We start from the raw sequence: 22,261 nt of genomic DNA, 5'->3' as shown, positions 1-22,261 counted from the left end.
ACTGTGTCACCCAGGCAGCTGAGGGGGACCGTCAGACAGCCCCATGGGGTCTGTGGGGCCCAGTACTGTCAAGCTTCCATCAGAGACAAGGAAACTGACCTCAAGGTCAGGGATAGTGGAGCAGGGTCTGCTCCCAGGCCTCCTGTGGGCTCTACTCTGTTCATTTCAGGATGGACTCTGATGGCCAGCAGCACCAGGAGCTCAGACCATCCCTTCCCCCAGAGGCTCCCTGGCCCAGCCGCTGGATCCTCCTCCAGGGAAGGCTAATAAGAAAGGCTCCGAGGGGCCACACCTGCTTTCACCTCTGCAAGCCTGTAAGGCTCAGGGGGACCCTGAGCATCCAGCTCATCAACCCGAGTCTGAACTTATACCTGGCCACGTGGGCAGAGCCCGGGTAGCCCCAGGCCAAGGCCAGGCCACATCGAGGGCCATGTGGGGAGAGCCAAGCCGGGGGGCGCCTCTCATTCTCACTGACCACTGCAGAGCTGTGGAGCCGCCCTGTGGCCCTCACTGTGAAGGTGCTGGCTGGAACCGGGAAGCCCGCTGCACCAGTGGCCACCTGGGTCTGAGACTTCCAGAGTCGACTGGGACAGCAGCAGTTCTAAGGAGAGCAGAAGGACCTAACTCCAACTGGGGGGTCCAGGCGGGCTTTTTGGGGTAAGGAACTCTGAAATAGTCCTGATGGATGAGGCAGGATGGGGCCCGGAGGCAGATCAGGGAAATCTCTGTGGGGGCACTGACTGGGAGTGGGTGGGGTGTTGTCTAGAGGAGCCTCCGGGTGTGGCGGGGAAGGGGCAGCAGGGAGCTGAGCAGGGGCCGGGCCAGGGAGCAGCCAGGAGTGGAGGGGAGAGTGAATCAGGGAGTTCCTGGTGGAGACTCTTCGGGTGGGGGTGCAGGGCAGGGCGTTGAAGGGAGAAGGGAGATGGGCCCTTGGCAAGAGCTGGCGCTGCAGTGGAGACCTGCGGTGCAAGATGAAAGGGGCCTGTGCCTGGCCTCTCTCTTCCTCGTGTGCGGTCGGTGGCTTTCATGGGGCTGCAGTGTCCCCGACGAGACACTGTGTGTTTCTCACCCACGCAGGGAAACCATCGTGACCTCCGGAGCAGATGACACGTACGCTTTCCCCCAGCGTGACTCAAAGGATGTGAGGTTCCTGCAGAAGGCGGCCTAAAAGTGGATGGGTAATTGCTGCCTGTGCTTCCTGTAATGATTTTGTAAGATCACGCCACACTCCGTTCTTCACAGAAAAACAACTAGGAAATCTGTAGAGAAGGCAAACAGGAGCCTTTTGAGGGCTGGGGAGAGAGCAGCAGCAGCAGTTCGGGGGGGAGTTGTTCAAGGAGGATTCTCCTTTCATCCTGGAGTCAGATCCGGGAGGCAAATGGGTCTTTGCCGGCTGGAGAGTGACAACCTTAGGGTGGCAGGAGCTTGGCCACTGCAGGTCTTGGGGATTATAGGAGAGCAGGAAATGTTCAGGGAACCTGCATGCCAGCCTGCCCACCTTTCTACTGACTAACCACATGCACAGAACATTCTGGAAAGCAACCAGCCAAGGACAAGACCTAAGGCTGGAGCTGCCGCCCGGGGGCAGCTGAATTAGGTCAGCTCTTACCACCAGCTGAACCAAACAAGACACGTCACTGGTGAAAAATAACAGGATCCAGAATCTCCTCCAGAGCACATTCATAAGGTGGACACAGCCCAAAAGTACTACCCAACATGCAAAAGACCTAGTAAATGGGACACATTCCTCGGAGAAAGGAACGTGAATGGAGAGAGAACCCAGGATGCCCCAGGTGCTGAGACAGCAGATGGGGCTTGTGCTTTGTGTACCGTGGAGCCTGGTGACTAGGTGCAGAGGCATGTAGCATTACGTCCTCTGGATAACCGACCCCTTAGGAGCCACACATTGACCTTCTTTATCCCAGGCTGGACTCATTGCTCTGAAATCTACTTTATCTCATAAGAATACAATGACGCTGGCTCTTTTGGCTGGTGTTACTGGTAGATTTTTTTTTATCTCTTTATTTTTATATGTATCTTTATTTTTAAAGTGGATATGGGACACCTGGGTGGCTCAGTGGTTGAGCATCTGCCTTCAGCTCAGGGAGTGGTCCCAGAGTTCCAGGATCGAGTTCCACATCTGGCTCCCCTCAAGGAGCCTGCTTCTTCCTCTGTTTGTCTCTGCCTTTCTCTCTCTGTCTCTCATGAATAAATAAATAAAATCCTAAAAAAAAAAAAAAAGTCAAGTGGATGTGGGGCAGGTAGCACACAGTTGAGTTTTGCTTTCTTATCAAATCTGAAAAGTGATGACTCTTGATTGGGGTTTGGACAGTATTTTCATCAAATGCTACTGTTAATGAGCATCAGCCTTAACTCTGTGATCTTGCTATTTGTTTTTTATTGTCCATCTGGCTTTCATTTCCCTTTTCCTCTGAATTTGCCTTCTTTGGATAATTTGAGTATTTTTATGATACCATTTAATCCCGTTTTTGCTGGTTCCCTATAACTGTGTGCGTGTGTGCATGCTCACATGCATGCTTTAGGGTTTGTAGTACACAGCTTTACCTTCATCCTTCTTCAAATAACATCACACTCCTTCATGGCAACTTAGTAACCTCACAGTGGGTGGAAGGGCTCCATTACCCATTGGGGTCTTCCTGGTGGTGTCGTTGGGCACTTTGTCCACCCCCTTCTTCATATCAGGTCTCCGTGTGGTGTCATCTTTCTGCCTGAAGGACTTTCTGAACATTTCTTAGTGCTGATCTGCTGGCGATGATGAATTATTGCAGCTTCTGTAGGTCTGAGAAAGTTGATGTTTTACCTTCTTTACGCCATTTGTTGCTGACTGTAGAGCCCTGAATTGGCAGTTTTTTCTCCTGGGCTTGAAGGGCCTTATTCCACTCTCCCCATTTCCACTTTGCCAATAGGAACCTGTTCTCATCCTTCCCTCTGTTCCTCTGTATGTAGCATGTCTCCTTATGTGAATTTAAGATTCTCTTGTTATCACTCTCTTTAGGCAATTTAATTAAGATAAGCCTTCTTCAGGCTTCTTGGGCTTGGGAATTTTTAAGTATCTTGGATATGCTGGTCACAGTTTTTAAAAAATTCAAATACAGAATATATTCAGTTATTTTTTCTTCAAATATTTTGTCTTGTTTCCTTCTTTTCCTTCTCTTTCTGGGTTGCTGACTACATGTATTTTAGGCCATTTGAAGTCATCCCCCAGTTAACTTTCTGCTCATTTTCTGTTTTCTCTCCCTATTTCATTTTAGATGGTTTCTATTAAGTGTCTTCAAATTCATTAATCTTTTCTTTCTCAGTGCCTGATCTGATCTTAATCTCATTGGTGAATTTTCATCACAGACATTGTAGGATTCATCCCCAAAAGTCTGATTGGGGTCTTTTTTATTTCTTCTCTCTGTACTCAACATCACCAGCATCCTCACTAGCTTCTTGAGCACACAGAATACAGTGACAGTAACAACATTCCATCTTTGTTTGTGAATTACTTCATCTGTGCCATTTGTCAGTTTCAACCAACTGATATTTCTCCTCTTCATATGATGTGTTTTCTTGCTTTTTTGTATACCAGGTGATTTCCCTTTGGCTGCTAGACACTGCATATTTTTCCTTGTTGGCTCCTGGATAGTTTTGTATTCCTAAAACTATTCTTGAGCTTTATTTCTGGGATAGAGTTGTGTGACTTTGAAAAAACTTGACATATTTATGTTTGATTTTAAACATTCTGAGTGGGGATCTGCGTCACCTCTCAGGCCACTCATGCTCTATTCCTGAGGTAAAGCATTCTGAATACTCCATACAGTCTCCTCTGTGTTATGAGGCTTTCCTGAGCCACCTATGACCTGGTTGGAACACAAACCATTCCTGGTTCTTCATGAGCCCCAAGGTTTATTCCCTCTAATTCTTGTTTGGTGTTTTATTCTGTGCCCTTGGGTAGTTCCTTTATATCTGCACATGGGTCAGTGTTCAGCTGAAGACTCGATGGGACCCATCAAGCATTGAAGTTCTTTCCCTCTGGTCACAGTTCTCTCTTTGCTGGTGGTCTTCCAGGTATACATGAGTCTCCTCAGCCTTCCAGCACTCCCAGGACCATCTCTTTGCCCAGGGAAACCACCAGCTTCTCCCCTCTGTGATGAAGCCCAAAACCTCTCTCTGCAGGCATCAGGGCCAACAGAAGTCTCACCTTGTCAGATCCTTGCATGCCCTAAGGACCACTGTCCTATGCAGCCTGAGAGCCACTGTCTGAAAACTAGTGCTCTATGTATCACTACCACCACCCTGAGTTTTAGTTTTGTAGGCAGAAGGCTGAATTTGTTCCCTTTTAACTTCATTTTAGCAGAAAGCAGAAGTATTAAAGATTTTAAAGCAGTTGTCATAAATATCCTCAATGGAGACAAATAACCATGCTTGCAAAAAATGAAAAAGTAGGAAATCTTGGCAGAAAAATCTGAACAATTGAAAAAAATTTAGGATTCAACGATACAATATCAGAAATAACAAAGTCTATACATGATCTTGACAGCTACACAGAGATGACAGAGAAGATAATGAACTTGAACAGAGCAGCAGAAATGGTCTAATGTGAAAACAGAAGGAGAAAAGGTGGGTACATAACAGTCTCAGGCACTCTTAAGAAGATCAAACTCTAATATATGTGCAGTTGGCTTCAAAAGAGGAAAGGACAGGGAAGATGGTAAACAAGAATATTTGAATAAATAGTGGCTGGAATCACCCAGGTGATGGAAGACAGATATTTGCAAATATAAGGTAACTAGTATCAAGCATAATAAAGACATAGAGATGCATCAGAATCAAACAGATGCTTACCAATGCAAAAAAGCAAATATTGAAAGGAACAATAGGAAATGTGGCACTGTACATAGAGGGGCTAATGATTCGATCAACAGCCAACTTCTTATCAGACTCTATGGAGATCAGAGGACAATGAGATACTAGAGTTAAAGTGTAGAAAATAAAAAACAACAATAACAAAAACCTTTAAATGTAGAACCCTGTATCTCCTATGTCCTTATGTCCCCCACATCTCCTTTTATCCCCTATGTCCCCCTGTATCCCCTATGTCCCCTATATCTCCTATGTACTCCTATGTTCCCTATATCCCCCTACATCCCTTATAGCTCCTATGTCCTTTATGTCCTCCTATGCCCCCTATGTCCCCTGTATCCACCATGTTCCTCTATGACCGCCATATCCTTTATGTCCCTTATGTTTCCCTATATCCCTTATATTCCCATATATCTCCTTTATATACAGCAAACTTACCGTTTAAGAATGTTGAAATACAGCTGTTCTAGATTTTAGAAAGCTTAGAGAAATAATTACAGAAAAACTCTATAACAAACAATGCTAAAGGAAGCTCTTTGAGATAAAGGACATTATACCAGAAAAAGGAAATGTAGATCCTCAGAATGGAATAAGTAGCCTCAAAAATGGTAAGTATATAGGTATATATAAAAGGCTACTCGTTCTATTTTTCTTGCTCCTCCTAACTTCTGTGTAATACGCATAACTTAAAGTCAAAGCTATAATACCATTGGGGGTGCGGAGGGATGAACAGGTGAAGAACAGGATCTTTAGGGCACTAGAAATACTGTGTGGCACTACAATCATGGGTACATGTTGTACATGTGTCCAAATTCACAGAATGCAACACCAAGAGTGAAAACATTGTAAACTATGAACTTTGGGTGATAATGATGGACCAGTGTAGGTTCCTCAATATAACAAGTGCACCTCTCCAGTGGGGGGTGCTAATAAGAGAGGAGGCTGTGCATGTGGGAGGGTAGGGGGCATATGAGAAATTTCAGTACCTTAGTCTCCATTTTGCTGTGAACCCAAAACTGCTCTAGAAAAATTAAATCTTTAAATAAAACTGTACTGTTTTTTTCTGAGCTTTATAAGATGTGTAGATGTAGCACATGCATACACCTACTATACTACAGCATGAAGGATGGCAGGTGCAGTCCAATACAGCTGTAATATTTTAACATTGTACTTGAAGTAGTGAAATGTTAAATGTAAGTGGAATATGAAAAGTTAAAGATGGATAAGAAAATGGTATGACATACAGAAAACACATCTGAAGACATTCTACATCCATTCATAATTTTTAAAAAGTCCAGCAAAGTAGAACTTCTTTAAAATGATATAGGCATCTACAAAAACCTAGTTTTAACATCAATAGCAAAAGGCTGGGCAGCCCGGCTGGCTCAGCAGTTTAGCGCCGCCTTCAGCCCAGCGCCGCCTTCAGCCCAGGGCGAGATCCTAGAGACCTGGGATGGAGTCCCACGTCGGGCTCCCTGCGTGGAGCCTGCTTCTCCCTCTGCCTGTGTCTCTGCCACTCTCTCTCTCATAAATAAATAAAATCTTTAAAAAAAAATAGCAGAAGGCTGAATGCCTTCCTTGTGAATCAGGACCAAGGCAAAGATGTACATTCTTGTGTTTCCTATTCAATATCATGCTAGAATTCTTAGCTAGTGTGAAATAGCAAAAGAAATAAATAAAAGTCATACAGATTGGAAAGGAAGAAACAAAACTGTCTTTTTTCACAGATGGCATGATGTCTATGTAGAAAATACTGGAAAAAAACCTCAAAGGGCTAGTAGAATTAATAAATGAGTGTAACAAGGTCATAGGATATAAAATCAACATACAGAAATCATTTGTATATCTATATACTAGCAATTAATGATTGAAATTTCTAAACTGCCACAGAAGAGTAGCAAAGATCATAACATGTTAGGAATAAATCTTATATGTACAGAATATGTATGCTGAAAACTACAAAAACTAATGGAAGAAATGGAAGAAAAATCAAGGAATTTGTCAGTCCATTTGGGCTGCTGTAACAAAAGGACTGGATGACTTATAAAGAGAAATTTATTTCCCACAGTTACTGGAAGCTGGACATCCAAGATCAAGGCACCAGCATGGTTGTGTTCTGGTAAAGGACTCTTCCTGGTTCATGGCCAGCACCTTCTCTGTGTCCTCCCATGGTGGAGGGGACCAGGGATCTCTCTGGAGCCTCTTCTATAAAGACACTGGTTGCATTCATGAGGACTCCACCCTCATGACCTCACCACCTCCCAAAAGTGTTTGTTTGATTCCATTGTTGACTTCTTGAGGAGCTTCCATACTGTTCTTCACAGTGACTGCACCCATTTGCATTCCCACCAACAGTGGACCAGAGTTCCCCTTTCTCCACATGCTCGCCAACACTTGTAATCTTTAGTTTTTTTTAAAAAATTTAAATTCAGTTTGCCAACATATTTAGTATAACACCAAGTGCTCATCTCATCATGTGCTCTCCTTAATGCCCTTCACCCAGTTACCCCATCCCCCCACCCACCTCCTCTTCTGCACCCTTTGTTTACTTCCCAGACTTGGGAGTCTTTCATGGTTTGTCTTCCTCTCTAATTTTTCCCCACTCAGTTTCATCCCCTTTTCCCTTATGGTCAATCAGAGAAAGACGATTACCATATTGTTTCACTCATATGTGGAATATAAGAAATAGTTTTTTGAACAATAACCTTTCTAATGTATATGAGGTAATATATTATTGTTGTTTTGATTTGTATTTCTCTGATGATTAGTTATTGAACATCCTTTCATCTGTCTGTTGACCATTTGTATGTCTTCTTTGGAGAATGTCTCTTTGAATCCTTTGCTTATTTTTAGTTGAGTTGTTTGTTTCTTGCTATTGAGTTGTATACAAGTTCCTTATATTTTCAGTATTAATCTCTTATCAGATGTATGGTCTGCAGATATTCCCTTCCAGTCTGTAGGCTTTCTCTGTACTTGTTGATGTTTTCCTGTGCTATCCAGAAGGCTTTCATTTTGAATGAATTCCACTTGTCTACGTTTTTGCCTGTGCTTTTGGAGTCTTCTCTAAGAGAAGTGTTATATAGACTAATCTCAAGAAGCTTTTCCTCTGTATTTTCTCCTAATAATTTTGTGGTTTCAGGTCTTACATTTAAGTTTTTAATCCATTTTGAGTTTATTTTTACATAGGGATCTATTTGCTGTTTTTTCTCTAGCTCCTTTATGTGTAAGGTTAGCTTTTGTATTTGAGTTCTTTCCAGTTTTTGAATGGATGCTTGTATTGCGATGTATTTCCCCCTTAGGACTGCTTTTGCTGCATCCCAAAGATTTTGAACGGTTGTATCTTCATTCTCATTAGTTTCCATGAATCTTTTTAATTCTTCCTTAATTTCCTGGTTGACCCTTTTATCTTTTAGCAGGATGGTCCTTAACCTCCATGTGTTTGAGGTCCTTCCAAACTTCTTGTTGTGATTTAGTTCTAATTTCAAGGCATTATGGTCCGAGAATATGCAGGGGACAATCCCAATCTTTTGGTATCGGTTCAGACCCGATTTGTGACCCAATATGTGGTCTATTCTGGAGAAAGTTCCATGTGCGCTTGAGAAGAATGTGTATTCAGTTGAGTTTGGATGTAAAGTTCTGTAGATATCTGTGAAATCCATCTGGTCCAGTGTATCATTTAAAGCTCTCGTTTCTTTGGAGATGTTTTGCTTAGAAGACCTATCGAGTATAGAAAGAGCTAGATTGAAGTCACCAAGTATAAGTGTATTATTATCTAAGTATTTCTTCACTTTGGTTAATAATTGATTTATATATTTGGCAGCTCCCACATTCGGAGCATATATATTGAGGATTGTTAAGTCCTCTTGTTGAATAGATCCTTTAAGTATGAGATAGTGTCCCTCTTCATCTCTCACTACAGTCTTTGGGGTAAATTTTAGTTTATCTGATATAAGGATGGCTACCCCTGCTTTGTTTTGAGGACCATTCGAATGGTAAATGGTTCTCCAACCTTTTATTTTCAGGCTGTAGGTGTCCTTCTGTCTAAAATGAGTCTCTTGTAGACAGCAAATAGATGGATCCTGCTTTTTTATCCAGTCTGAAACCCTGCGCCTTTTGATGGGGTCATTAAGCCCGTTCACATTCAGAGTTACTATTGAGAGATATGAGTTTAGTGTCATCATGATATCTATTCAGTCTTTGTTTTTGTGGACTGTTCCACTGAACTTCTTCTTAAAGGGGAATTTTAAGAGGCCCCCTTAAAATTTCTTGCAGAGCTGGTTTGGAGGTCACATATTCTTTTAGTTGCTGCCTGTCTTGGAAGCTCTTTATCTCTCCTTCCATTTTGAATGAGAGCCTTGCTGGATAAAGTATTCTTGGTTGCATGTTCTTCTCATTTAGGACCCTGAATATATCCTGCCAGCCCTTTCTGGCCTGCCAGGTCTCTGTGGAGAGGTCTGCTGTTACCCTAATACTCCTCCCCATAAAAGTCAGGGATTTCTTGTCTCTTGCTGCTTTAAGGATCTTCTCTTTATCTTTGGAATTTGCAAGCTTCACAATTAAATGTCGAGGTGTTGAACGGTTTTTATTGATTTTAGGGGGGGATCTCTCTATTTCCTGGATCTGAATGCCTGTTTCCCTTCCCAGATTAGGAAAGTTTTCAGCTAGAATTTGTTCAAATACATATTCTGGCCCTCTGTCCCTTTCGGCGCCCTTGGGAACCCCAATTAAACGTAGGTTTTTCTTCCTCAGGCTGTCGTTTATTTCCCTTAATCTATCTTCATGGTCTTTTAATTGTTTGTCTCTTTTTTCCTCAGTTTCCCTCTTTGCTATCAACTTGTCTTCTAGGTCACTCACTCGTTCTTCCACCTCGTTAACCCTCGTCGTTAGGACTTCTAGTTTGGATTGCATCTCATTCAATTGATTTTTAATTTCTGCCTGATTAGCTCTAAATTCTGCAGTCATGAAGTCTCTTGAGTCCTTTATACTTTTTTCTAGAGCCACCAGTAGCTGTATAATAGTGCTTCTGAATTGGCTTTCTGACATTGAATTGTAATCCAGATTTTGTAACTCTGTGGGAGAGAGGACTGTTTCTGATTCTTTCTTTTGAGGTGAGGTTTTCCTTCTAGTCATTTTGCTCAGTGCAGAGTGGCCAAAAGCAAGTTGTATTGGGAAAAAGAGAAAAAGAGAGGAGAGAAAGAAGGAAAGAAAAGAGAAAGAGAAAAAAAAGGGAAGAAAAAGAAAAAAAAAAACGAAAAAAAAAAAAGAAGAAAAAGAGAAAGAAAAAGAAAGGAGAAAAAAAGGGGGTGGGGGAAGGAAACAAATCAAAAAGCAAAACAAAACAAAAACAAACAAACAAAAAAAGAACCACCGGGGAGTATCTTCTGATTCTGTGTTCTTTAAGTCCCTTGGCTTCTCCTGGAAGTTGTCAGTCTAGCTGGTCTTCTGGGGGAGGGGCCTGTTGTGCTGATTCTCAGGTGTTAGCAGTTGGGGGAGCTGCTGTGCCCCTGCCTGGTGCAGGGCTCGGTGGGGGTTGTTTGCCCCGTGAGGCCGCAGGAGGAACAGCCCCAGTGGCGGGGCAGCTCTGGAAACCTGGATTCAGCTCCGGCAGGAACTCCGTCTGCAGGGCCTGGAGGCTCCGGGGCGGGGCCGCTGATCTGCTCAGCTGGGGCAGGAGCGTCCTCGCTGTCCTGGGCCCTCCCGGCCTCTGCCTGTCCCGGAGGAGGCCGGATCCTGGGCTGTGTCCCGGCGCCCTGTGCTCCGGAGCCTGCGCTGTTGGATTCGCGCTCCCGGGCCGCGCAGCCCCCTCCGCACGGAGCCTCTTCCTCTGCCCGAGCCCCTCCGAGCTGCTCCCGGGGCCGCGCAGCCCCCTCCGCGGAGCCGCCGCCCGAGCCGCCCCCCCCCCCCCCCCCCCCCCAGCTGCTCCGGGTCCCGCCGGGTCCCGCCGTGCGCGCTGCAGCCCTTAGGGAGCTCGGCGCACTCTCCTGGGCGCGCAGTTGCTGTTACTGTCCCCGGGAGCCCGAGGGCATCCTCGCCCTCCTGGTTCCTGCTCCAACTCCCTGCGAGCCCCTTTCCCCCCGGGAAGGTCGGTGCAGCTCCTGCTCCTCCCGGACGGGGCTCTCCTGTCCTGGGGACACTCGCCCCGGCCTCAGCCCGGCTCCTCGCGGGGCCCCTCCCCCTCGGAGGCCTTTGTTTCTTTATTTCTTTTTCCCCGTCTTCCTACCTGGATAGAAGCGCGAACTCTTCTCACTGTAGCATTCCAGCTGGTCTCTCTTTAAATCTCAGGCCGAATTCATAGATTTTCAGGATAATTTGAAGGTTTTCTAGGTAGTTTGGTGGAGACAGGTGATTTGGGGACCCTACTCTTCCGCCATCTTGCTCCTCCCCTCCTATTTTTACATAGGGAGTGAGTTAATGGTCCAATTTCATTCTTTTGTGTGTGGAAAACCAGTTTTCCCAACACTACTTGTTGAAGAGATTTTTCTTTCCCTATTCTGTGTTCTTGGGACCTTTGTCAAAGGACAATTTACCATAAGTGTGAGGAGGTATTTCTGAGCTCTCTACTCTGCCCATTAGTCTATATGTCTGTTTTTATGCCAGTGCCATGCTGTTTTGATTACTGTAGCTTTATAGTACATTTAAAATTGGGTAGTATGAACCTCCCATGTTAATTCTTTTTGCTCAAGATTGCTAAACAACCTGTGCTGGTAGCTCCTATCCTGCCATCTTGATTATTATTTATTTTAAGTATTAGCGGACCAAGGTGCTCGATTAAAAGGCAGAGATTGTTAGGATGGATACAAAAAACAGGATGTAGGATAAAAACATGACAGAGAGGGGTTTTCCTCGTTAGAATGTTAAAACTCTCTCAGTAATAGACCATTTTGTAGCAGCCTGTGTTTTCCCACTCTCCTAATAATATTACTGAATTTGAATAATTTTAAGGGGGAAATACTTTGTCTCATAAAAATGCCGAGCAGAGGACCCATTTTAAAAGATATTATCAAGGTAACTCCAGGGCTTATTGTGAACGAGGACCAAGTGCCCATGCCCCAGATACTAGCTGAGGTCTTCCTGCCAGGAACATGGCCCTTGGAGGGAGGGGCGGCAGCCACCACACAGAATCTGAGGTCGGCCAATTGCAGGCAGCTGCCTGGAGATACAGGGACAAGCAAAAACTGTTCACCTAGACTGGGCCAAACCTGGGGCAAGGCCCCAGGAGCTGGGGTATGCCAGCGGTACACTGTAGACCAACACACCTCACTATGAGTTCTGGTGGGAAATCACGAGGGTAAAAGGAGGTACTGAGCAGGAAAGCATAACCCACAGAGCTGCTGCTCCTGCCCTAGCCACAAGCTTGGGAATAAGTTTCCAACAAGCCCATTCTCTTCTTGGCTGGGTTTCCTCACCTCTAGAGAAATGAGCTGGATGCATGCACATCAATGTAGGAACTGCCTACGTGAGAGAGGTACACATTTTTCTTCCTCTTCTGCAGAACATCTGCAAGACCCCAGTGCCACAGGTCACCTCTGCCCAACTTCCCTTTAGGAAGAGCTTCAGGTGCACACCCAGTATCTTAGGGTCCTTCACTGATACAATTTTAATGGGCTCCTAGCATTTGCTGAGGGAAAATGGGAGGGACGGTAGTTGGTTACAGTGGCAGATGGCGCCATACCAGGGAAGGCTGGGCACATTCGCTTTCGTTTAGCTCCTCCACATTCATTAGTGGGGCAGTGAATGTGATTTGTTCTTCCCAATCATGGTGCAAAATGTATAATTTCTCCCAAAGAAATCTGATTTTAATGAGAGGCTAGATCACAGGAGAGAGTCATTATTTAGATAGTATGCACGTGTCAGGTTAATTTTAAATCAAGTTTTAGGTCTATCTGTCTTAATTATTTCATTAACTGCTTTTGACTGGTAATTTCAATAATTGTATTAGCATAACACTTGGCAGTGTAATTACTTTTTGGATTCTGTTCCTTGTGATGCTGGAGTCAGCTCCTGGGCTCTCTCTCTGTGCTGTATTAAGTGTATGTATGTTAAGTGTGCGTGTGTCTGTGTGCATGCAGGCACATTGAGGATTTTTCCTGATTATTAATGAATTCATTTTCATGAGGCTTATTGATATCAGAGAGCCCTGCATTTATTTTAAAAATTTTTTAAAGAGAATTCTAATTTTTTAGTATCTTTAGATTTAGAGAAAATGATGACAATCACTTCTCATGTACTTCACATCCAGGCTCCTCTATTATTAATATCTTACTTTAGAATGGCCCGTTTTTCATAATTAGTTAACCAGTATTGATATACTATTATTAACTGAAGTCCACACTTCATTCAGATTTTTCCTTGCTTTTTCCTTAATGTCCTTTTTCTATCCCAAGATCTATCCAAACTACCACCTTCCAGTTAGTCATCATATCTCCTTAGAGGTCTCTTGGCTGTGACAGATTCTCAGACTTCCCACTTTTTGGTAATCTTCACAGTTTAAAGGAAGATGGTCAGGTATTTTGACTGTACCTCAGTCAAAATTTGTCTGATGTTCTTCTTAGGATTATGCTGGGTGTGGATTTTTGGGAGGCAGACCACAGAAGTGAAGCAGCATTCTCACTGCGCCCTATCAGGCAGGGTCTTTGCTATCAACATGACTCATCACTCTGGACATGACCTTGGCCACTTGACTGAGGTCATGTCTGTCTGAGTTCTCCACTGTGAAGCTATTCATTCCCCCCTTTTATACTGTACTTTTTGGGAGGCAGTCATTATGCAATGCCTTTATTTTTACACAGCTTTATTGAGACAGACCACACAATTCATCCATTTCCCATTTAAAGTGCACAATTTAGTGCACTCACAGATATGTGCAACAATCACCACAGTTTTAGAACATTTTCTTCACCTCAACATTTTCTTCACCTTCAAACCTTTTAGCTACTCCCTGCCCCCAGCAAGCCCCTCCTCCAAACCCTAGGCAACCACTAATCTACATTTTGTGTCTATGGATTTGCCTGTTCTGGATATTTCATCTACATGTAAACATGTCATACATGGTCTTCTACGATTGGCCTCTTCCACTGAGCATGGTGTTTTAGGGTCTGTCCATGCTGTAGCAGATCCCAGCCCTTCACATCTCTTGCCTTTCCTTCTTTCTTTCTGTAAGTACTGAATTCCTTTTAATGGCCAAGGAATATTCTATTATGTGGCTGTACCATATTTTGCTTATCCATTCATCAGTTGATAGATACTGAGTTGCCTTTATTTCTCTGCTTCATGGACAGTGCTACTATAAACATCTGTATGCAGGTTGTTATTCGAATATGTGCTTTCACTGTTCTTGGGCATGTACTGAGGAGCAGAAGAGCTGGGTCATATGGTGGCACTGTGTGAACACTGAGCAGCCACAGCGGCCACACTGTTCTACTCTCCCACCAGCCACATAGGAGGCCTCCAACATCACCACCCTTGCCAACATCAACTATGACCTGTTCTGAGAGTAGCCATCTCACTTCAGAGTGAGTGAAGACGTATCTCAGCCTAGTTTTGATTTGCATTTCCCTAATAACTAAAAAGGTCCAGGATCTTTTCATGTGCTTATTGGCCAGTAGTGCATCTTCTTTCCAGAAATGCCTATTCAAATCCTTTGCTTTTTTGTTACTGAGTTGTGTCTCTTATGCAGTCTAGATACAAGTTCCTTACCAGGTATTTGATTTGCTAATATTTTCTCCTTTTCTGTGGGTTGTCTTTCTGTTTTATTGATGGTATGGCTTGCATCATGAAAGATTTTAATTCTGATGTGGTGTGATTTTTTTCTATTTTTTTCTTTTGTGATTGTGCTTTTGGTGTCAGATCTAAGAACTCACTGCCTGACTTAAGGCTGTGAAGATTTTCTTTACATTTTCTTCTGAGTGGTTTCTGTCCTTGGCTACCAAGACAGTGTGCTGCTTTGATTGCATTTTGGGTGTAGATTCAACCGTGCATTCCTAGGGTAATCTTGCTGGGTCCTTGTATTCAGCCCTTCTTGTCTGTTGCTAGATTTGGTTTGCTAGTATTTGGGGGAGGGTTTCTGCATCTAAGTGCTTACGAGGTTTGGTTTGTAGTTTTCTTGTAAAGTCTATCATTTCAAAGTATCATCTAATTTCCTTCATGATTTCTTCTTTGATCCATTTGGCTAAATAGGAGTATGTTATTTGATTTTCACATTTTTGTGAATTTTCAGATTTCCTTCAGTTACTGATTTCTAATTTAATTCTCTTGTGGGTGTACAATCTACTTTGTATGATTGTGATCCCTTTTGATGTACTGAGACTTGTTTTGTTGCCTAACATATGGTCTGTCTTACAGAATGTTCCATGTGTGCTTGAAAAGACTGTATTCTGCTGTTGGCCAAGGGCTCTGCAGATGCACACAGCTCAAGGCGACTTACCGTGTTGTTCCAAATCCTGCATTTCCTTGTTGACCTTTGGCCCAGTTCCTCTGTCTTGCAGTGAAAGTGTGTCATTGAAGTCCACAGTGTTTGTGCCTTTTTCATCAGACTTAGAGTCCATGTCTGAGCTCCTTGATGGAAAAATACTTACTTTGCTCTCAAGCTAATGGCCTCTCTTCTCCCATCTGATACCTGACATCCACTGAGTGGAAGCTTATAATGCGTTGGGCTTCATGTTTTAGATATGCTCCTAGTATTTGTACTCTGTAAGTGAGGAAATAGACCTACAGAGGACCTGGGAAGATTGCCCCAAGACACCTGGCTGGTTCAGAACTGGATTTTCAGGCACTAGAGTCTAGAATTTGTGCTCAGCACCACATTTCTAGATGTCCTCTTGCGGTACTTAGATGGTGTCATGAACATTCCCACACCAGAATAAGGCACTCAGTCGGAATGTTGGCCTGTTCCTAAGCTGCTGTGTAAGGAATTTCAATTTCTGTGGAAAAATAAAAGGGATTTTTATTGTTTCGAATCCCGGCCTCTGCCACCTTCCCAGGTTTGGGTCTGCACATGGCCAAGATGCAGGTCACATGTCTCCACTCAGCTCACCTTCTAGACCACAGGTCCTTGGATTTCCAGGTACCTTTACAGTGTTGTACTGGCATCACCTATCTGGTCTTTCCACCATTCATGCAGATCTCTCTCTCTGAAACTCTCCATGACTCTGTTTCTCCACTGTCTGACCCCCAAACCTCAGTGAATAATTAAAAAACCTTTGTAATCTAGATCCAGTTGTCCCCACAAACCCACCAAACTGTGTCAATGATGTCTGTGGCCCACAAGACCCACTCTGTGACTTTAGAAGTGACAGCTGGCTGTTGAGTGCTTAAATGTTGGCACAATTGAAATTCTAGAGAATTAAATCCCATCTAGAGCATTAGAGATCCTCTATGCACCTTTGGTTCCCTTTTGCCTTGAAGTCCACAAAGCCCCCAGGCTGTCTTTGCCACACTCTGTTTTCACAGGGCACTGGAAGGGCCACGTGAGTGTCTGGCTCCCTAGGCCCCTGCTGGCATTCTTTAGCCACCTCCTACCCCTGCACATTAATGGACCTGCTTATAATTGACATCCAATATAAGGCTGACGACAAGACTGTGATACACTTTGCCTATCAAAAGCATCCCACTAAATGTTTACTCACAGAAGCACTAAATAATGTGCATAATTGGGCAAAAAACTCTCCCCTAGTTTGTGATGCAGAGGATGGAGGGAAGTTGGAGGGGTGTTCAACCTGTTGGGCCCTGTGCTGAACGGAGGACTTCCTGGGCCGAAGGGCCCCGTGAATGGCTGGGGTGATGCAGAATTCTTCAGCATGCTTTTGGAATACTTCAGAGTCTTGGGCAGGAGCAGTGAAGGGACATACTTCAGCCTTTTAATGGGAGCACTGTGCAGGTGGGGCTCAGGTACCTTGACTGGTCATTCTTCCTGTGCAGAAAGGAAGGTCAGGCTGGGAGTGGGATCAGACTTGCCTGAGACCACACAGCGATGGAAAGGCTCTAATTTTCCTACAGCCAAGACTCAAATCTGGGTCCTCTTGCAACCTCAGTGGATCTGGAGAAGGTTAGTATACAAGCAGGACAAAATGATGCAGAGTGATAATTGTTTGCCCCCAAATTCAGCTCCAAGTACTAAATGTCAGGCTGGGGAGGTTGATATATCCAGGCAGGTTACCTGAGCTTGAATTTAGGAGATCCCAGGAAGCAGCTTCCCACGGAGGCCTGGCTCCTTGGAAAGCAGAGAGCATCAAAGCAGCCTGGAGGACAGAGATGGGGCCATGTGTGGGAGATGGGGGCCCAGGAAGGAAGGGGCAAGGTAAGAAGCAGCTCCGACTCACTCATGCCAAGATCCTGCCCTGAGCCAGAGCCACCACCCCAACCTCCTGAGAGTGGTAAGGGCCCAGGCAAGGAGTCCCTGTGCCCCCTGCCCCAGAGAAGAGCAATCTTCCTAGAAAGGGAGGTGATGGGTGTGTAGAGTGTCATCACACTGGAGCCTCGGACACAACATTTATCATCCTCGCTTCATGTCAGAACTAGGAGAGCAGGCACATGGCACTTACTGAGTCTGGCCTGGCCCACAGCAATCCACCTCGTGAATAGAGGCCCCAGCTGGTGTATTTAATGAGAGAAGAGAGATCTGCCACAGACCGAATGATTGTGTCTCCCTAAATTCACGTTGCTGAGACCTAACCCTTGGTGTGATAGTGTTAGGAGGTGAGGCCTTTGGGGCGATTAGGTCATGAGGTAGAGCTGAGCGCTCTTAGAAGCTCCAGAAAGCGCCCTCACCCCTGCCACCACACAGGGACACATTAGGCGTCGCGCTCTGTGAGCCCCACCAGACCCCATGTCTGCAGGCTCCTTGATTTTGAATGTCCAGCCTCTGGGCTGTGGTAAATAAATATCCATTGTTTGTAAACCCCCCAGGCTGTGATGTTCTGTTACAGCAGCCTGTGTGGACCCAGATGAGTTCCCCATTAAGTTCGGGGATAACTTATTACATAGACACATGGGGTGGCCAGAGCCATCTGTTACTTGGAGGGTTTGGAATTCTAATAAGAAAAAGCACCCATCACGATGTGTCCGCTCTCCTGCCCAGGAGCACCGAGCCCACTGTCTGCCCATTGCTCAGTGAACAACAGCTCTGAGTGCGTGTTGAGGGGTGCTCAGCACTTGGTCCTGAGGCAGATAGCAATACCTCGTTTTACAGACAAGACAATTGAGGCTCAGTTGAGCTCACATCACTCAGCTGAGTAGTCACGATGAGGGCAGGCCAGCTTCCTGGTCCGGGTCATGATCATGAGTGTGTCTGTGTCACCAGCTCTCTCTATCCGGGACAGTCCTATCCTCCCTCCCACCCTAACTGACCCTGCTCAAGCCTCTTGCTCCGTGCAGCCCTCTTGATGCCTCCTGACTTTCCATCTCCCCTCCTGGTCCCTGGAGCCTGGCCCCCCAATCCAAGCAGTTGCTCCTGATTCCTGCCCCTAACTGCCCTGCAGCGTGCACCAGAGTCTGGCTTCCCTGTGGTTCCAGCAATGGTGCAGGGCTTGGAAGACAAGAGTAGAGGCAGCAGGCATGAGCCCTAGGCCAAGGTGACCCATCAGCTTCTCTGGGCTGGGAAAAGAGAAGGTGTGATGGATCACACCATTTGGGGCCCTCTGGCCTGGGGGACAGAGAGAAGCAGGATCCCATGGAGCTGATGGAAGGCGTGCCCTCTGAGGCTGGCTAGTGGCAGCCTCCTGACTCCACCTCCCTGCAGTCAGCGGGGGTGACTTGTTTGGATGCAGATGGTAGAGTGTACACCAAGCATGACACTGACCCCAATAAATGTCTACGTCTGCCCTTTTGCTGAGCTTTATGCAGTGGCTACATTGAAAACTGTGGGTACCCTTATGCCCACCTTTCTGGGGCCTCTGTAGAAAAGCCCAAGGGACTGAATGCTAAAGGACCCTTTCTCACTGGAAAGATTCCCATAGAGAAAATGAGTGGGAAAAACTAGAGAGGGTGACAAAACATGAGAGACTCCTAACTCTGGGAAATGAACAAGGGGTAGTGGAAGGGGAGGTGGGCAGGGGGTTGGGTGACTGGATGATGGGCGCTGAGGAGGGCACTTGATGGGATGATCACTGAGTGTTTTTTGTTTTGTTTTGTTTTGTTTTGTTTTAAGATTTTATTTATTTATTCATGAGAGACAGAGAGAGAGAGAGAGGCAGAGACACAGGCAAAGGGAGAAGCAGGCCCCATACAGGGAGCCTGACATGGGACTCGATCCCGGGTTTCCAGGATCATGCCTGGGCTGAAGCCGGTGCTAAACCACTGAGCCACCCGGGCTGGCCAGCACTGAGTGTTATACTATATGTTGGCAAATCGAACTCCAATAATATATATATATAAAATCTTCAGGATATAAGACTAAAATAAATAAATAAAAAGGCAATCAGATGCTATTGATAAGAAAAAAGAAAAAGGAGAGATTCCTGGTGCACTTACTGACCACCTGTGAGCGTTACCCAGGAGCTTTGGTCCCCAAACAGGAGCCCTCAGCGCATCCTGCACAAGGCAAACGTCTGCAGCCCACGGGGTCAGGTGGCCTGCACAGCCTCGCCGTGGCAGGCACGTCCCGAGAGCTGCCCGGCCCCAGCCAGCCGGCTTTGTCCTCCTGGAGCCTGGGAAGCGGCTCATCGGGATCACTGCCACCCAAGCTCTGCGGGTCTTGCCTACCAGGGGCGGTTTCAGCACCCGGTGTTCATTTCTCTACAGGCGAAGAGAAATGGGAAACCGAGCTTGAGCTCCAGAACCAGGGAGAGGGGATGGGAGACCCCGACAGCAAGCCTGTCCATTCAGTCCGGATCAACCTGGAGCCCCACACGGAAGAATGGTTGCTGACCTCATCTCAGAACATGTCCAAGCCTCCCCCCTCACGTGGGTGCTGCGCATGCCTTCCAGGTTCGTTTAAAAATCACCTCTCGAGTCTCTGCCCACATCATTTGTGGGGTCTCCACCCCAGACTGGCATAGGAACATACGTAGGGTGATGTCGCTCCCTCCTGTACATGCCCCACACCCCTGGCCTGAGGGGCAGGGCATTTCTGAGCTATGTGCCCCAGGACAGGACAGGGACCCGGGGCGGCTGGCCATCGCGGGTACAGCTGACATGCCTGGGCCCCTGGAGCCTTCCTACTGAGCTCACCTTCACCTCCACCCCTCCGCAAGTGCAACTGCCATCCTAGATGTGATGTCTTTAAAGAGGAAGCATATTTGATACCATTAAAATATGTACATAGTATAAAAATTGGTTTTCAAATCTTGTCATTCTACAGTAGCCTTTTTTTTTTAATTACTACATTTTGTAGTTTTAAGTTTGTGTTAAACAAAAAAAAGCACATAACAGAAAGTTTTCTCTTAGCCTTTTTAAAGTGAACAGTTCAGGGGCACAGAGCACATTCCCACTGCTGGACCACTATCGGGCTCCAGAATGTTCCATCCCCCTGACATCTTGACCCCACCTGCTCCCCCAGCCCCGGCCCCACCATCTACTCTCTGTGTCTGAGTCTGAAGATGCTGGGATCTCATATGCGTGGGGTCCCCACGTGTGTCCTGCTTCTGGCTTATGTCACTCAGCCTCATATCCCCAGGGCTCGTCTCTGTGGTGGCACATGACAAGATGTCCTTTTTAAAGGATGAATGATGTTCCATCATATGCTTATATTGCTTATCCATTCATCCATCACCAGACACTTGGGTTGCCTCTTGGCCATATGAACAGTTGCTGTGAACATGGCTGTACAAATACCTCTTCAAGACCCTGCTCTCAGTGCTTTTGGGGATAGACCACAAGTAGGACTATGGCATCATGTGATAATCTACTTTTAACTTTTTGAAAAACCTCCCTACTATTTTCCATGGCCATTGCACTACTATGACACCATTGCAACATTTTACACTACCACCAACAGTGCACAGGGATCGAAATTTCTTCATGCACCTGCCTGTTTTTCTGATAATGGTCGGTCATCCTAGTGGGCACAAGGTGGTGAGGTCCTTCATTCCCTTCCTTCCTTCCTTCCCTTTTTCTTTCTTTTCCATATTTGTGTGATAATCTTTCAACTTCAAGCACAGTCTGTGCTCAGTTCAGAGACCCTAGGATATAGATGAACATCAATACTAAATTACTTAGAGGAGCTGATACTGTTGTGGCATCCATCTTCCTGGTTCTAAGAGAACTGGTCCGAAACACTGGTGTGGTGTACTCATTGGGTTTTGAAACAGACATCACTATTGCAGTTCACCATAGCAGACCACACAGCACATTTCCTCCAGTATTTCTACACTCAACTGAAACACGATTATGGATGGATGTAAACAAATGTCCACAGCATCAAAGAAAACAGAGCTCCAGTAGAGACAGAAGTTATGAGCAAACTAGAGATATCAACAGATTTCAAAAAAGAAAGATGTGTTCAGGATATGTTCGTGCAGAAAACAGATGGAGAGACCCCACACAAAATATGCTCCTTTCAAGAAGAGATGCCAGGCTGGGCTGTAAAGCACACTGTCTGGTCCATTGTGAAGAGATGAGAGCACAGCCTGTTTCACAGGCTGGTTGAGCCCAAAGAACCACAAAGCTATGGCATAGTTTGTTTTCAGATTTCCTGGATTATCCGTGAATCTGCTGACACTTGTGCCTGGGTCCACACAAGCAAACACCCAGCTGCTCTCTCTCTCTCTCTATATATATATATATATATATATTTTTAAGATTTATTTATTTATTCACGAGAGACACACAGAGAGAGGCAGAGACACAGGCAGAGGGAGAAGCAGGTTCCTGGTAGGGAGCCCAATGCGGGACTCGATCCCTGGACTCGGCATCAGGCCCTGAGCCAAAGGCAGATGCTCAACTGCTGAGCTACCCAGGTGTCCCCCAACTAGTCTCTTGACTCGAGGCTTTGGTGCCTTCAGATTCTAAAGACAAACTAATTAGGGGTGTCCAGTTGGTTTCCTTCTCTTGGGACCACGTGTGGGACAGTCCTGCTCGGTGGCCAAAAGTGTCCCCTGCCCTGGGATCTATCAGTGAGAACCTCCTAAATGAAGTTAATTCCCCTTTTGTACAGACGAACCTCTTCAGCCTTCACCTTCTGTCCATACCGGCCAAAGATGGGTGTTCAAGATCCTCATCTGTAACAACGTGCTTGGCGCACCCATTATGGTCACAGTTCTGTGGAGCTTTATCAATAAAATTAGACTGTGCAGACAAACTACAGAAAGCTCCATCCCCCTCCCTCCAGCAGCTGAGCCAGGCAGGCGAGGGAGCCCACATGCATGACTTAATCTGACTTTGTTAGCGTCCTGCTGGCTACCAGAGCTCCCCTCTCTGCATGGCTGCTTCAAATACCAGCTTGAATTCCAAGGCTGAGGTT

General features: G+C 45.6%; 1 long non-coding RNA gene across 1 annotated transcript in view; it reads left to right on the top strand.

The window, feature by feature from the left end:
• LOC140638760 (uncharacterized) overlaps positions 1-20,149 on the top strand; it is a 43,651-nt gene extending 23,502 nt beyond the window's left edge. Inside the window, exons 2-4 of the long non-coding RNA XR_012035720.1 lie at positions 484-657; positions 1,078-1,178; positions 19,603-20,149. This is a non-coding gene — a long non-coding RNA (uncharacterized lncRNA). The remainder of the gene's footprint in view (positions 1-483; positions 658-1,077; positions 1,179-19,602) is intronic.
• Positions 20,150-22,261: the final 2,112 nt, after the last annotated feature.

Source organism: Canis lupus, chromosome 8, assembly GCF_048164855.1.
Source record: "Canis lupus baileyi chromosome 8, mCanLup2.hap1, whole genome shotgun sequence".
Classification (NCBI taxonomy): domain Eukaryota; kingdom Metazoa; phylum Chordata; class Mammalia; order Carnivora; family Canidae; genus Canis; species Canis lupus.
The sequence above is the reverse complement of the archived record's forward strand: the minus strand, read 5'-3'. Positions and strand labels throughout refer to the sequence as shown.